Source organism: Grammomys surdaster, unplaced genomic scaffold (assembly GCF_004785775.1).
Source record: "Grammomys surdaster isolate TR1022 unplaced genomic scaffold, NIH_TR_1.0 267, whole genome shotgun sequence".
In the NCBI taxonomy this organism is placed as follows: Eukaryota; Metazoa; Chordata; class Mammalia; order Rodentia; family Muridae; genus Grammomys; species Grammomys surdaster.
Genome location: NW_021604708.1, coordinates 2345198 through 2360612, shown reverse-complemented (window position 1 = coordinate 2360612; position 15415 = coordinate 2345198). Strand labels below are relative to the sequence as shown.

Sequence of the window (15415 nt, the reverse complement as noted above, 5' to 3'; positions counted from 1 at the left end):
TCTCTCTCTCTCTCTCTCTCTCTCTCTCTCTCTCTCTCTCTCCACCTCCTTCCCTCCCTCCCCCCTCCCTCCCTCCCTCCCTCCCTCCCTCTCCCTCTCCCTCTCTCTCTCTCTCTCTCTCTTGCATAAAAGAACCCTAGGGCCACAGTGAGCTGCCTTCCTAAAATAGGTCAGATTCTTGCAAGGCCAGGCAGCAAAGTGATGTTTCTAAGGACCGCAGGCCAATGTTTTCCTGGAAAAATTAATTAAAATATCAGCAGCTTCGCAAGCCAAGAACAAGCATCCTATTGCCCTCTGGGTAGGAAGATGCTATTAAGTATTAGGTTCAACTAGACTTTGGAGTCATAGTGACCAGGACTCTGGGACCATTACATCAGTGAGTCCCCACTGTCCTCCCCCTACCAGTTCAAGTCCCACAAACCCTGATGCATCTCCATGATACTTACGGTGGATCATGACGTGTCTATCAAGAATTATTGTCATTATGTTAGCCTTGGATACAGCACACAGTGTTCATGAAGCCAGGCTGGCTCCAGCACCATTACCCAAAAAGTGTGGCATCTGTGTGCCTGTCCCAGAAGAGACCTAGTCTGAGCTTAGAATGTCCTTTTCCTATCAAAAGGACAAAACTCTAAGCTTCAGTCATGCCTCTCAAGAGTGACCTGAGACAGGAAAGAGGGAGTTGAGAGATAGTTAAGTGTCCTGAGCAAGAAGAAAAGGCTGCACTGGGAAACAGAAAAAAATAATAATAACAGGGATTCCTCCCAGGGCAAAAATTCAGCTGGGGCTGTAACTTCACAGAGGTTGTTAGACAAAGCAAAAACTGCATAGAAATAAAAATGCAAACCCAACTCACAATGCTATGCTGAAATGAACTTCTCACTCAGTCCCCAGGAGAGGAATAACTTTGGATAGAGAGGAGAAAGGAACTGGGTCTCCAGAAAAAAACACAATCCCGTATCTGAGCACATGAGCTCATTGGGGGTCTCATCAACTTACGCTGGAATCACTGGGCAGTTCCCTCAGGACACACATGGCTTCTGGAGCTTGCAATGCATAGAAGGTGGTTCTCAAGTTACAATTTTTAAACCTCATGATGGTGCAAAAGTGTACTCACATTTTATCTTTCCCTTTCATAACACTTTTCGATATTAGACACTTTATAAGTTTGTTTTTGTGCTAGCGGTTTACTTAGTTACAGGCTAATGTAATCACTAGGAAGACTAGACTGGGCTGTGACATTCCACTAGTTAAATTTATTTTGTTTGTACCCCTGATTGTCCTGGATGCAGCCTAGGCTGGCCTTGAACTTGCAGTGATTGAGCCTCTTGATTCACTCCCTGAGTACTAAGCTAACAACCAAGTGCCACACTGGAGTTGTCTTTTTTTTTTTTTTAATGTCTTTAGAAATGTATTTCCACATTCATTGCATTGTAGCCCATGATAAGGGAAGATACATCAAGGTAACGAAGGAACCTGAGACCAAGTCTCATTCCAGACATGATTCAATTGTCTGTGCTGGTTTTTATACCATTAGGACCTGAAGAATTATGGGTGGTGGAAGATGACTCTTCAGGGACCTGCCTTACCAGAGGCATGGCTGTCTTTTCAGGGGCAGATCAATGGAAAGTACCTTTCCCTGCTACATTGCTATGTGTCTGCTTCCCAAGCACTTCTGCCCCAGCCCCATCTAGTTCCCAGTGCACCTTTCTTCCTTTGCACCCAAGGGTCCTTGACCTCTCTATCCTGTACCTTCTGCATCCATCTCTCCTCTTTGAACCTCAGAGCATCAGGCACCTGAGCATCTACTCAGTAGTCAGGCAAGGAACGTGAGTTGCTCTTGACTCAGGAGATCAGGGACAGCTTGTTGTAGCTGTGGTCACACTGCCTGATCCAGCCATGCTTTCCAGGAATACTCATTAGTAATAACAGCTAAGATGTACATAGCCCTATCATGTATCACATGTAGGGGTACCATGCAATACAACATGCACTGATTCTGTCAAAATCCAAACGTTTTGTTATCCTATTTTAGCAACAAGGAAATGGATTCTTGGGGAGCTGGACACCTCGTATGGCCAAGGTCAGACTACCCCTTTGGATCCAGAATCTGTACTTGTATCTTTCTACCCTCTCTATGGTACAATGAAGGGACAGAGGAAGTGGCCTTGTTGATCTTATGTGTCCCCAGGACCTTTGCAAGGATTCTGGGCAAGTTTGTAGCTTGTACCCTGTGTGACCATCAGATCTGCACTTATGAGGAATGAGCCCCTAGCACCCAGCAGTGGTGTGAGAGAAAGTGGGGGTAGACAATTAGAAACCATCGAATCGCTCCCTCCTCTCACAGCCGTGCCTGCTGACTTCCCTCTGGGGAGGATGCCTTTCTCTTTTGCATAACTGGGTTTTAAGGATACATCTGGATATTTTTCTTTTCCCAGCTGCAGCAGCAAAGGCTTGAATGTTTCAGATTCTTGGTGCTTTCAAAGTTGGGTTATGTCAACAAGGCTGTCCTCTAAGGATATTAAAGAGAATTCAAGGGTTTCACTCGCAGGAGGAACATGAAACAATATAGTAGCTTCCAAATTATTAACATTAGGTAAAAATAATACTGAATATTCCATTACCAGTACAAATGGCTTACTTTTATCCACGGCTCTCCGTTAAAATGCAAAACTTTTTAAATATTTATTTTAAAAATGATGAATATGTGTGTGCACATGCCCGTGTGTGCTGGTGCCATTGGAGTCCAGAAGAAGATACTGGATGGTTTTGGAGCTGGAGTTGCAGGTCATTGAGAGCCACCCAGTGTTCATACTGGGAAATGAACCTGGGTCCTCAGCAAGAACAGGAAGTGCTCTTAAACCACTGAGGCATATCTGCAGCTCCAAATGCAAACTATTCTTAAAATAAGATAAGGAACACTTCGTGAATTTGCATTTCATCTTTGTGCAGGGGCCTTGCTAATCTCCATATCATTCTAGCTTCTGTATGTTGTGCAGCCGAAGTAAACACAAATGTAAAAATTTTAATAAATACTGTTATTTAATTGCCAGCACCAGGGGAGATGGTTTCATTGACAATGTGCTCACTGTGGAAGCATGAAGACCTGCGTTCAGATCCCTAGCACCTATGTAAAAAGACATGTGTAGTGCACGCCTGTAATCTCCATATTGGAGAGAGGGAGGCAGGAGGATGCTTGGATTTGCTGGAAAGCCAGGGTATCAGAATAATGACAGTCAGGTTTAGTGAGACCCTCTTTCTCAAAAACTAAAGTGGAGAGAGAGAGAGACAGAGGAAGATACCTAGCATTGAACTCTGGCCTCGATACACACGTGCACATGCACACTCGGACACGCACACACACAGGCACACACACACACACACTTTAATCACCAACACAGCCCCACGTAAAACACCCGTTTAGATTGTTCCAGCTCATCCATGTCATCTCATTCCACTGAGCTTCTGTACCCTGGGCTGCAGAATAAGATGGAGTGTCCCTGCCTCATGACGACACTAGGATGAGGACAGGAAAAGATGGCAGTGCTTAGCACAGTGCCTGAAATGAGGCTATAGCTCAAATCGAGTTCAATATTATTCCAGTTTTACATGGAGGAACATGAGACCTGAAGAAATTGTCTTCCCCCAAGTCTCACAGCCAACACCAAAACCTCCCAGTGAAAACCATTAGCCACTTGGACTTACTGCCTTCCATAACTGTTGGTTCAAGTAAGTTATGAATTGTTTAAATTATGTTTCCTTCTTTCAGACTATACTGTGACAAGATACAGTCAGTTAGAGCCTAGAGTCCTGAGGATCAAAGCTGGCTAATCCACTCCTCACCCACCGCCTTGCATCATCACTCCTGTTCCCTTCAAACTGAACCTTTCCCTGCTGGAGGAAGAGGGGAAGTCTTATGAGATACAGGAAGTTAAGAACTGTATCTCATGAACATGGAACAACCATGCAGGGTGGGACTTTCCAGTGGTGTGCTACCTGTTAGCCTCCCAAGTTCTTGCATGTAACTCTAATAAACTCATCAGTTTATAAAGTGAGACTCTGGTGTGATTACTTCCTTAGTCAGTCATTGGTGTCCCATCTGAGATAAAGACATTGGTTTGTATCTTCCCAGGAAAAAATCACATAAGAATGAATCAGAGCACTACTGTAAGTAGCTTCTTTAGGATAACCCCAATTCTTTCCTTGGCTGCCCAAGCCAGTGTTTCTATATTGTAATCTCTGCTATCTGATTATTAACAGTGCCTGCCTTAGTTAGGGTCTCTGTTTCTGTGATGAAACACCATTACCAAAAAGTAATTTTGGGATTGAACGGGTTTATTTGACTACACTTCCACGTTACAGTTGATCATTGAAGGAAGTCAGGACAGGAACTAAAACAGAGCAGGTAGCTGGAGTTAGGAGCTGATGCAGAGGCCATGGATGGACACTGCTTACTGGCTTGCTCCTCAATGCTTGCTCAGCCTGCTTTCTTAAAGAACCCAGGACCACCAGCCCAGGGACGACACATCAATCATCAATTAAGACAATGCCCCACAGGCTGCCCACAGCCCAATCTTATAGAGGCATTTTCTCAATCCAGGTTTCTTCCTCTATGACGATTCTAGCTGGTATCAAGCCAAAATAAAACTAACAAGGACAGTGGAATTTCATTTCTCAAATTTTCTTGGTCTTCCATCGCTGCCTTGCCCATGGTGGCAACATCATTAGCAGACAGTACATTCTTGTCTTTTAGCTTCTTGCCCTTACAACAGCAGCCATGTCTGGAATACCTGGGGTTTTCTGTATCTCATATTGTGAATTGCTCTACAGTTCAAACATTTCTCCTTAAAACGATTCTCACTCCCATCCCCCTTCCTCTAGTTTTCCTTGCAGATAGATGCTCAGCTGGGCCAGGGAAGTTGGAGATGAATGACTAGGAGTTCTATGACCTGGTCTGCAGACCGGTTATCTCACCCACTGGCCGGTAAATCACTGCATCTCCTCCCCCCACCCCCAGAGCACCCAGCATTCATCCACAGATGGGAGGAGTAGGCTGGACCTCTCAGGGTTGTAATGGAATGCTTGGCAAAGGTCAGCTGCTTGTTGGTCATGTTATCCATCCTTAATGGGAACAACATAAAGAGATCATAACAGTGCAGCAATCAGGACAACTGTCCTTCCTAGTATTATTCTAAGTTGTCCTGGTTAGTCACCAACATACTCCCTAAAGCATGGCTAAGAGCCCCTGCAACAATCATGCTGTTACATGCTGATGAGGAAATGCATCCTTAAGCTTCAGCTGGTACCAAAGACTGACTTAAGGATGCACTTCCAGTATTAGTAAAGAGAAGGCCATTAGCATGATTTGAGAACAGCAATGCCAGTTCCTCAACACACGAGAGACTCCGCCGCTTGCTGCCACATGGCCTTCAGTTCTTCTAACCTCTAAAAGTAGCTCCTACATTGAAAAACCCTTGAGCTTTCCCCTAGCTCCTAAAGGGATCCTAAAGAACCTCCCTTCACCCCGCCTGCTTCCCAGTGTGGAACCTGTAGCCGGCACATCTTTATCATGTCTGCTATGCCCCCTCTTCTAGAAGGCACTGCTCTAATAGCTAGGATGTTGATGATGTAGACAATGGTGAGCATGGTGAACTGGTGTCCATTTTGCCTTTCTGACTGCCCTTTTCTCCATTTCTTTGCTGAGTCCTCACCCCCATAATGTGTCCTTGGATGAGGTTGGCCCTTTTTCCTCCAGTCTTTGGTACCAGCTTAAACTTTATCTATCAATCACAGTGAGTGGCCCATGGATGGCCACCACATGCCTCATGTGCCAAAGAGAAATGATTCTGAGATTTGGGCTGGGGTGAGAGAAAAAGAGCTGCCCTCTCCTTTGAGGCTGGAAGTGAGCAGGTGCTGCTGGAGGCCATCTTTGTTCCCTGGAGATGAAGCCAGCTCAAAGGGAAGAGAAGCTGACAGATGAAAGAAACATTTCTGATAAGAGTGTTCTGGCACATGATCCATCTCTGCTCCCAGCCAGTCTGTGGAGATTAGTGAGCCAACTAAAGCCTCCTTCATGCTCGAGCTGCTTCAAGTTTCTGCCACTTACAATAAAAATGAGTCCTCTTTAAAGCAACAAGAAGATGGGTTATCCTTCTTGGAAGGATTGCAGTTTAACACCAGGTAAGTCTTTACCCCTAAAAAGATGGATTCCTGTGGAAGAATTTGCGGAAGAATGGTATAGTTGTCCTGTTTAGGGTCAAGAACTCTACAACCTCTCACTGCCAGCCCCTTGGCCAAGTGCAGGATCCTGCATAAACCTCACTGTGTGTGTATAGCACATTTCCATGTGAACTGAACTAGAAATTAGAGATGTTCAAACCCCTCCTTCCTATGAGTCCCTCATCTGCCCCATTCTAAGACTGGCCCAGATCAAAAGCTGTCTTCATTGACCCAAAGATGCTCCTGGCTTCATTCCAGGCCTGAGAAGGTCAGGGAGGTGAGCACCATTCAGAGGGCTTCTCCCTACAGGCCCTGCAGTTAGAATTAGGAGCATCACTGAGGATCAGCTGAGCTGGAAGCATGTCCTAGAAACGCCGTCTCTCAGCCCATCTCCCGTTATAGCCCTCTCACACTACCTTTCAGACAAGTGCTGCACGTGGCAGCAAGAGTCTTCTTGGTTTGTTTGTTTTCTTTTTTGAAGTAAAATGGTTTTTCAGTCATACGATGCTAAGTTCTAGGAATCTAATGCATAGCTAGCCACAGTAGAGAAATAATAATTTGCCAAGCGAGTAAGTCTTCAATGTTCTTACCAGCCAAAATACAAAGGTAGAGGCCGTGTTAGCTAACTTAACTGATGAGCTTCTCATAACATGCACGCGTCACGTCACATTATCCACCATACGTTCATAAAAATGTACTTGTGAGTACACCTAACACAGTAAAAGAGAGAACACGATAGACAAACTGTTGACCATGTATGGGTAAATAAATAAACTGGTGGCTACAGAGATGTGTTTGCCAAATGACCACATCTTTTTAACACATGTGTTAGTTACTGTCCTCTTCACTAGCACAAAACACCCGGCAGCAGCAACTTATGGAGGGAAGAGTTGGTTTGGGCTGGTTTCAGGGGTGGCAACGTTGGTAGTGGGAGTGCAAAGTGACTGGTCACATCACTTCTGCAGCCCAGAAGCAGAGAGCTGAACACCAGCACTCCACTTGTCCCCTTCTGTGGTGGTTTGAATAAGCTTGGCCCAGGGAGAGGCACTATTATGAGGTGCGGGCTTGTGGGAGTAGGTGTGGCCTTGTTAAAGGAAGTGTGTCTGTGGGGGTGGGCTTTGAGACCCTTTTCCTAGCTGCCTGGAAGCCAGTCTTCTGTTTGCCTTTGGAACAAGATATAGAACTCCCAGCTCCTCCAGCACCATGCCTTCCCCAACACAGCTGTACTTCTAGCCATGATGATAATAGGCTGAAACTCTAAACCTGTAAGCCAGCCCCAATTAAATGTTGTCCTTTATAAGAGTTGGCTTGGTCATGCTGTCTCTTCATAGAAATGGAAACCATAAGACAGCTTCTTTTATAAAGGGCTAATTTATTATTATTGTTATTATTATTATTATTATTATTATCATCATCATTTTAAAGATTTATTTAGCTTTATTTATGTGTATATATGAGTTCCTACTTGTACATATGTGCTCTACATATGTTTCTAAGTGCCTTAGAAGTCAGATAAGGCATTAGATTTCCTGGAACTGGAATTATAGGTGCTTGTTAGCTGCCTGATGTGGATGCTAGAAATCAAACCCCAGCCTACTGCAAATGTAGCAAGAGTTCTTGTCCATGAAGACATTTCTCCAGCCTCTTGCCCTCTCCATTATCAATCAGTGTGAGACCCCAGAGGAGGAATTGGTGTCACCAACATCCAGATTAGCTCTTTCCACCTTAGTCAAACCTCCCTGGAAATGTTCCCTGTTCTCACCCAGAAACTTGTTTTATAGGTGATTCTAAACCTTATAAGTTGACAGTGAGGATTTACTATCACAACATATAGAACATGTTTATGTGTTCATAAACACTAAATACTTATGCATACATATCCAAGTGTGTGAATAGATACAACCTAGGAATAAATATGAAAATTCTCTTCTAGCAGGAAGGGAAACCAGAGGGGAATGGGGCCATTGATGATTCACATACCAGACAAATTAAAGCCAGACAACAGGAACAGCAGCCAGGAGAGTAGGGCTCCTCACAGCCTCCCAGTGGATGTGACCCAATGAAGATGAGAAAGAGGCACAGGATCAAATCTCCAAAGATCTGTAGGTGGCTTTCTTTGGAGATTTTTCTATATTCATTCATGGATCACAGAGTTTTCAGGCCCAGCCAAGAGCTGTGAGATTGTAGAAATGTTTCCAACAGAGATCCAGAAACTTGCTCTAAGAACAGGATCCCTGTGTGGTTCATTAAGGAGAGCTTGGGGAAGCATAGGTGGGAAAGAAATCAAGCACACTGCCTTCCAAGCTAAGTCCCAACCCAGGCCTAGCAAGGCAGTTTGTAAGAGCACATTACATTTCTAATGTTCTCATGTAGGAGCAGGGCTGTCAGACTCCCTCCCTGGCAATAGGCACTCTTAGAAAGGCCTTTCCTGGGGGAAGGGAGGGGCCTTCTAGCCCTGGTGGTGTAGGCTATGAGTCTTGGAAATGGAAGGCAGAGACACAAGAACACCACACATGTATGATCTCAGAAGCATGAAAGGCATCTCAGTTGTAGTTAGAGTGTGAAGTCCCCCCATCAATACATGTATTAGAACACCTGGTCACCATCTTGTGATACTCTTTAGAGGAACTGTAAAACTCTGTGAGGTGGTTCACCAAGGAGGGAGGTGAGGAAGCTATCCATTTCCAGTTCCTGCCTAAGTTCTCTGCTTCATGAAGATATACCAAGACAAACAAAGCTCGCCCCCTACTGCCACCACCACTGCCACAGGCCCGGTACCATAGCTGTTGTGTCTTTCCCACCATGATGGATGGACTAAAACCACAAGCCAAACGAAATCCCTCTCCAAAGCATTTCTGTCAGCTCTTTCATCTCAATGACAAAGTAACTAATGCACTGGGATGAATAGAAAGAAGAGCTATGCTAGTCAGGGATGGGTGGAAGCAGGCAGGCAAGTAGATAAGTGGCAGATGATTAGCTAAGTAGACTGCTGACAGGTAAGTCATCAGATAAGTTGATAGATGCAGGTAGATAGGTAGAAATATATAGATGACAGATGATGGCTAGATGACAGGTAGATAGATGAAATATAAATAGGAAGATAGATACATAGACATATACAGAAGTAAATAGTTTACAATGGAGAAGTGCCCCACAGTTCATTGCCTCTGAGCCAGAAGTTCAGGAAAGACAGGGTTGTAATGAGTCCACCATCAAAGGCTGGGAAATCAGGAGCTGTGCTGTTTGCCTCTTTGTTCTGGTCAGGCCTGAGATGGGTTGGGTGATGCCACGTGTGCTGGATGATGCCATGCATGCCAGTGAGAGCATTGTCTTCTTTAGTCTATTGACATATGTGCTAACCTTTTCTGGAAACATCTTCACAGACACACCCAGACATCATGTTTTGTGAGCTGTATGGGCAACCCATATCAGCTTGATCAACAAAGTTGACTATCAAACCACCACAGAACAGTGTACAGTTGCTGGGCTCAACCATTTCAGGAAGATTGGCCAGCCCATAAAGGCAACTGTTTTCTTTGAAGAGTCATGCTCTCACCTCCCCCGCCCATCACCTCCCCCCATCACCTCTGCCATGGCCTGATCCATCGCCTCCCCTTGCCATTTTCTTCCTTCTGCAAACTCCTCCCCCACAGCCCCCTCATTACCTCTCTGCTAGCATCACCCCGCTTTGTTTTCCCTGAGCATACCTTCCCACCTCCACCTCCTGCCAGCGCTTCCCTTGTCTTTCTCATCTGCTAATACTCCGAACCCATCATCACCACCTCTGAGTTTCTGTGGCCTCCCCACATATGCTGGCTGGTTTTACATCTACTCGACACAAGCTAGAGTCATTTTTGGAAGAGTTACCCTCAATTGAAAAAAATGACCTCACCAGACTGACCTGTGAGCAAGCCTGTGGTGTATTTTCTTGATCGATGATTGATATGGAAGGGCCTAGCACACTGTGGTCTGGCGGTCCTGGCTGCTCTAAGGCAGGCTGAGCAAGTCTTAAAGAACACGCAGTAATCAGTGTAAGCAGTCAACAGAGTAAGCAGTGATCTTCCATGGCCTCTGTTTTACATCCTGCCTCCATGTTCCTGCCCCGACTTCCCTCAGTAATAGACTGTGCAATGGAACTGTAAGATGAAATGAACGCTTTCCTCTCTGAGTTGTTATGGTCACATTTATCACAACAATAGAAACTATAACTGAGACATCATACATACAGCGTAACTCCCCATGGATGAGGTCACCTGCCTTTTGAGCACAGTTGGACGAAAGTTTTTTCTCTGGGAATTGGGCATAGATACTAAATAGTATCTAATCTGTTTTGGCCTAGGACATTATGGATTCAAAAGTAAGATCAGCATCGGGAGGTGATTGGACTTGTGTCCAGTGGAGTAAAGAAAGTCTATCCACAGAGAGGAAAAAGAGCAATAAAGACTTACTACTATAAGCATCTTAATATCTAATTATTAAGCCTGGCTGTATCCTGCACTGCACCCACAAGAATGGCTCATTGGAGCCTTAGCACAATTCTACAGAGCAAGACTAGTGACTATCATCCAAGATGCTGAATGCTCAGACCTAAAGTGACTTAGTAGATTATCCAGCCATGCACCTTGAAACGATGCAATCAGAGGCCAGCCCTCAGGTCAAACCCAAAGCTGAGCACTGCCCACAAGGCTAGTGGGCAGTAGGCTAAGTTGGAAGCTCAGATCAGACTAAATAGCTCCCAGAAGCAGAAAAGCACTGGACAGATTGCTATGTGGGTTCCTGATGGCCTAAAACACTTGCCTTAATCTTACACTAAATGGTCTCTCCCACTTCTTAAGAACAATGCTACAATCCACAGACACAAAGAAGCTGAGTAACAAGGAAGGCCCAAAGGAGGATGCTTGAATCTCACTCAGAGGGGAAATAAAATAGACATTGGAGGTGGAAGGAAGGAGAGAACTGGGTGGGAGAAAGGTAAGGAGGAGAGCAGGGGTTGGGATCAGGTGTGGGGTAGGAGAAGGAGAGGGCTGGGAGAGAGAAAGGAAATCCGAGTGCAGGAGTATTTGGGACAAGCTGGAGACCTGGGACAGGGGAGGCTCCCAGTGATCTATGGGAGTGCCCCTAGCTGAGACTCCTAGCAGCCGGGGATATGGAGACTGAAGAGGCAGGACTTCCATTGGAGGGAGGGGAATACGAACTCACCCACAAAATCTTTGACCCAAAGTTTTTTCTGCCTACAAAATGTGCAGGGATAAAGATGGAGCAGAGACTGAGAGAATGGTCAACCAATAACTTCTCCATTTTGAGACCCGTCTAATGTGAGAGAGCCAACCCCTGACACTATTGATTCTCTGCTGTGCTTGCAGACAGGTGTCTAGCATCACGTCTTCTGAGAGACTTAATCCAGCAGCTGATGAAAACAAATGCAAAGACCCACAGCCACACATCGGGTGGACCTCAGGGAGTCTTCTGGAAGAGTGCAGGAAGGATTAAGGGAGATGGAGGGGTCAGGGACACCAAGGAAACCTACAGAGTCAGCTCACCTTGGCACATGGGGGCTCACAGAGACTAAACCACCAACCAAAGAGCATGCAGGGCATGGGCTGGATCTAGGCCCCCTACACATTTATAGCAGATGTGCAGCTTGGTCTTCCTGTAGGTCTCCTAAAAATTGGAAAGGGGTCTGTCTCCAACTCTGTTGCCTTCCTTTGGATCTCCTCTAGTTGGGCTGCCTTGTCTGGCCTCAGTGGGAGAGGATGTACTTAGTCCTGCAGTGACTTGATGTGTCAGGGTGTGTTGGTACATGGATAGTGCTTCCCCATCTCTGAAGAGTAGGGGAGGAGATAAAAAATGGAGAGGTTTGTGAGGGTGGGAGAGGAGGGAGGGGGCTGCAATAGGAGTGTAAATTAGATTAATTAATTAATTAATTAATTTTAAAAAATGGTACAGTGTATTCAACAGATCTTTGTCAAAAGTCTTAACCATGGGTAGCAAGAAACAGTAGGTGTGCCCCCCCTCTTGCTCCTTCCCCCCCACATCTCTCTCTCTTGAACTCTCACCCTTACTCGAAACCATCTTTTTCTGGGCACCTTTCCAGGTGCTGCAGGAAAACGCTGTGTCCAGCTACTGCATCCTGGTCACCTCCTGTCACTGTGATTTTCGCTGTAAATTACAGAGTCCTCTGGCTATGCCAAGGGACAAGAGAACCTGTGCCTCTTGGAGGAACTCACAACTCCGAGACCGTATTAAAGACATGGTTTACATGAGTTCTGTATTGGCCCCTATGTTGAAATTTAACATCCCTCGTGAGGTGAAGGTGGAAAGTTTCAACATGACTGTGGTGTTTGGAGATCAAGCACGTAGGAGGTGACAAGGATAGTGTTAACATCATCAGGGTAGAGAATCTGGGATTTGAATGCTGATGGCTTTATAAGGAAAGAGGCAAAAAATACATAGAAACAGCCCTGTCTCTTGCCTCAGTCTTAGGACATGTGCACAAGGAGGCTGTGACTTGATGCAGGCCGTTGACCACGGGACAAACCATGATTCAAACCAAGCCTCTTTTCTTTACATAGTTAACAGTTTTGGGTATTCTGTTATAGTAACAGAGAATGAGCTAGTACGTCATAAAATGTTCTAGAGGACCAGAGGCAAACTATTCGTTGCTACTCTTGCTGTTATGACAAAGAACCCAAAAGAAGCAACTCAAAGGGGGAAAGGATTCATTTTGGCTCATAGTTGGGGGCTAGGGGAAGCCCACTGTAGTAGGAAAAGCTAATGGTTTAGGGGTACAGTCCACTGTGTCAGGGAAAGCTCGTGACTGGAGTATGAGGCCACTTGCTTACTCCTGGGAAGATCAAGGAGCAGAGATAGGGAGTATTGATCATCTGCTGGCTTTCTCTTTTCTCTATTTTAATTCAGTCTGGAACCCCAGCCCAGGGGTTTGTACCATCCATATTCAGAGTAGGTCTTCCTCTGTTAATTAATTCTTTCTGGAAACATCCTCACAGACATACCCAATAAAGCTCTAGACTTGACAATGGAAATGAATTATCGCATACACAATATATAACCACATCGCCAGTGCAGCTGATGCCCTGGCCCCAAAAGCACCCAGCTCTACTTTATGATCCTCAAACTCCAAAGCCATGCTGTCCTGCCTCACAGTCTGTGCTCAAGCTGCTGGCCAGCAAGGCCTATAATGTGCTTTGCTCTCTGGCTCCGAGATTCACATTGCCACGCAAGTCCACTGAGGCCCTTACTGGCTCTAGCTGCAGCAAGTTTGTGGTCTTTCCCACTACTGATCGAGAAGGCACAATTTAAAAAGGAATGCCCTTGGTGGGCCCACCTGCAGCTCTGCCTCATCATCTCCTGGAAGTGTGCTGCAGCAGATACAGGAAGGAGGGCCAGGGAATACTTGAGACTGGGTTGTGATTAGCCTATACTGCCCAGCAGAGGAGATGCTTCATGGGGAGAAATGTCCAGGTAAATCCTGACACAAGCAGAAACCTGAGACCATCATAACTTGATACCCAATGGTCAACCTCCCTACTTTGCACAAGACTCAGGGTTTTTCAGAACAGCAGACTTTCAGCAATGAAACTAGGAATGTTTCCCACAAACAAGCATGGGCTGGGTATGGTAACTTAATAACCGTTACTATCAACTGACACCTCATTTTGTTCAGATCCTATTCTCATGCAGTAGTTTTCAGAACGTAATTTGGCTTTCCAGGTATTCATGGAACAGTGCTGAGTCTGACATATAACAAGGGCTCAATAAATATTCGCATTTTTTAAATAATAATTTATTTAAATTATTATTAATCCAAATGTTTTGCTTTCTTATTTTTTCCTCCTCTTTAGACATCATATTTCATTTCTTAAATTCACACACAGGATACTTGCTGTCTCTTGGGGCTTTGCTTGGCGTGAGGCAGTTCCCTGAGGCAGGTCTGTCTTGGTGTGTTCATACCTCAGACTCAGCTTGTAGTGCGCTGACTCTGTAAGGCTACTGTGAGTGGCAGCTGCTGGTCTCATGAGTGTCCCTTCTGTCATGGTTTATCTTCAGTGTCAACCTGACTAGATGTGGAAGGCCCCAGGAGACACGCTTCTGGATAGTCAGTCTGTGATGGTGTTTCCAGAGATGGTTGACTATGGAAGGGAGATCAACCCTGGATGTGAATGTCAGGATTCATGGACTGGGGCCCAGACTGAGTAAAAAGTGAAGAAAGAAAGCCAGCTGAGCACCAGCATTTACCTTCCATGCCTGTCCACTGCAGATGTCATGTGACTATAGCCTCATGCTCTGGCCACCATGCTTCCTACCATTGTGGACTGAACACTAAAATGATGAGCCCAAAATGCTTAACGTGTGTGTGTGTGTGTGTGTGTGTGTGTGTGCGTGTGCGCGTGCGCACACACGCACGCACGCACATTATATAATAGAAATATATATTTATATAAATAAATATGTTGAGGCGACTTCTTCAAATTGTATTGAGGTATGTCTCTGTATTTCGAACTGTTAATTCTGTATCAGCAGGGTATTGTCATTTCTATAGTCCATCTATTTTGTAAATGTTTGTCCTTCCTCATCTGCCTAAAAGCAATCTAAGAGATGTATCAGGTGTTGTGACACTGCTGATTGGTTTCAATAAAGATCTGACAGCCAGTAGCTGGGGCAGGAAGTACAAGGGTGGAACCTCTGGGAAGAGAGAGTGACTCAGGGAGAATTGAAAGTGGACACAGGAGGGAACAGACATGGACACAGCAGAGCAGGGAGGTGAAGAACTAGCTCCATGGTGGGCCACAGGCTAGAATAGCCAGGTTATGTTTAAACGGTAGCTCAGAGACTGCCCCAGCATAAGGCCTAAGCTTTAAACTATATTAGAAGTCTCTGTGTCATTATTTAAATCACTGGCTTGATCCAAAAATGTCCAAAAATTGTGAATGTGTCTGTATGTGTATACATATATATACATATATACATATACGCATGCACATATGCACACACATACACATGTGCATACACACATATATAGATGTAGATGAGGATTTGAATGCAGATATAGACACAGTCACAGACACAGGCACAGGCACAGGAACAGGAACAGGCACAGTCACAGACACAGACACAGACACAGTCACAGGCACAGGCACAGGCACAGGCACAGTCACAGTCACAGACACAGACACAG

At 45.3% G+C, this 15415-nt stretch overlaps 1 long non-coding RNA gene and 1 other non-coding gene across 4 annotated transcripts in view; both read right to left on the bottom strand.

Moving 5' to 3' along the window:
• Window positions 1-15415, bottom strand: part of LOC114628333 — a 32849-nt gene that overhangs the window by 10522 nt on the left and 6912 nt on the right. Inside the window, exon 4 of one of the 3 annotated variants that reach the window (XR_003712471.1) lies at window positions 14062-14428. The exons of 1 other annotated variant lie outside the window; for it this stretch is intronic. This is a non-coding gene — a long non-coding RNA (uncharacterized LOC114628333). Of the gene's footprint in view, window positions 1-14061; window positions 14429-15415 lie in introns of those variants that run through there. One more of the 3 variants, XR_003712472.1, reaches the window with a different exon arrangement.
• Window positions 2908-3013, bottom strand: LOC114628380. Its single transcript, XR_003712476.1, has one exon. It is a non-coding gene; the product is annotated as a U6 spliceosomal RNA (small nuclear RNA).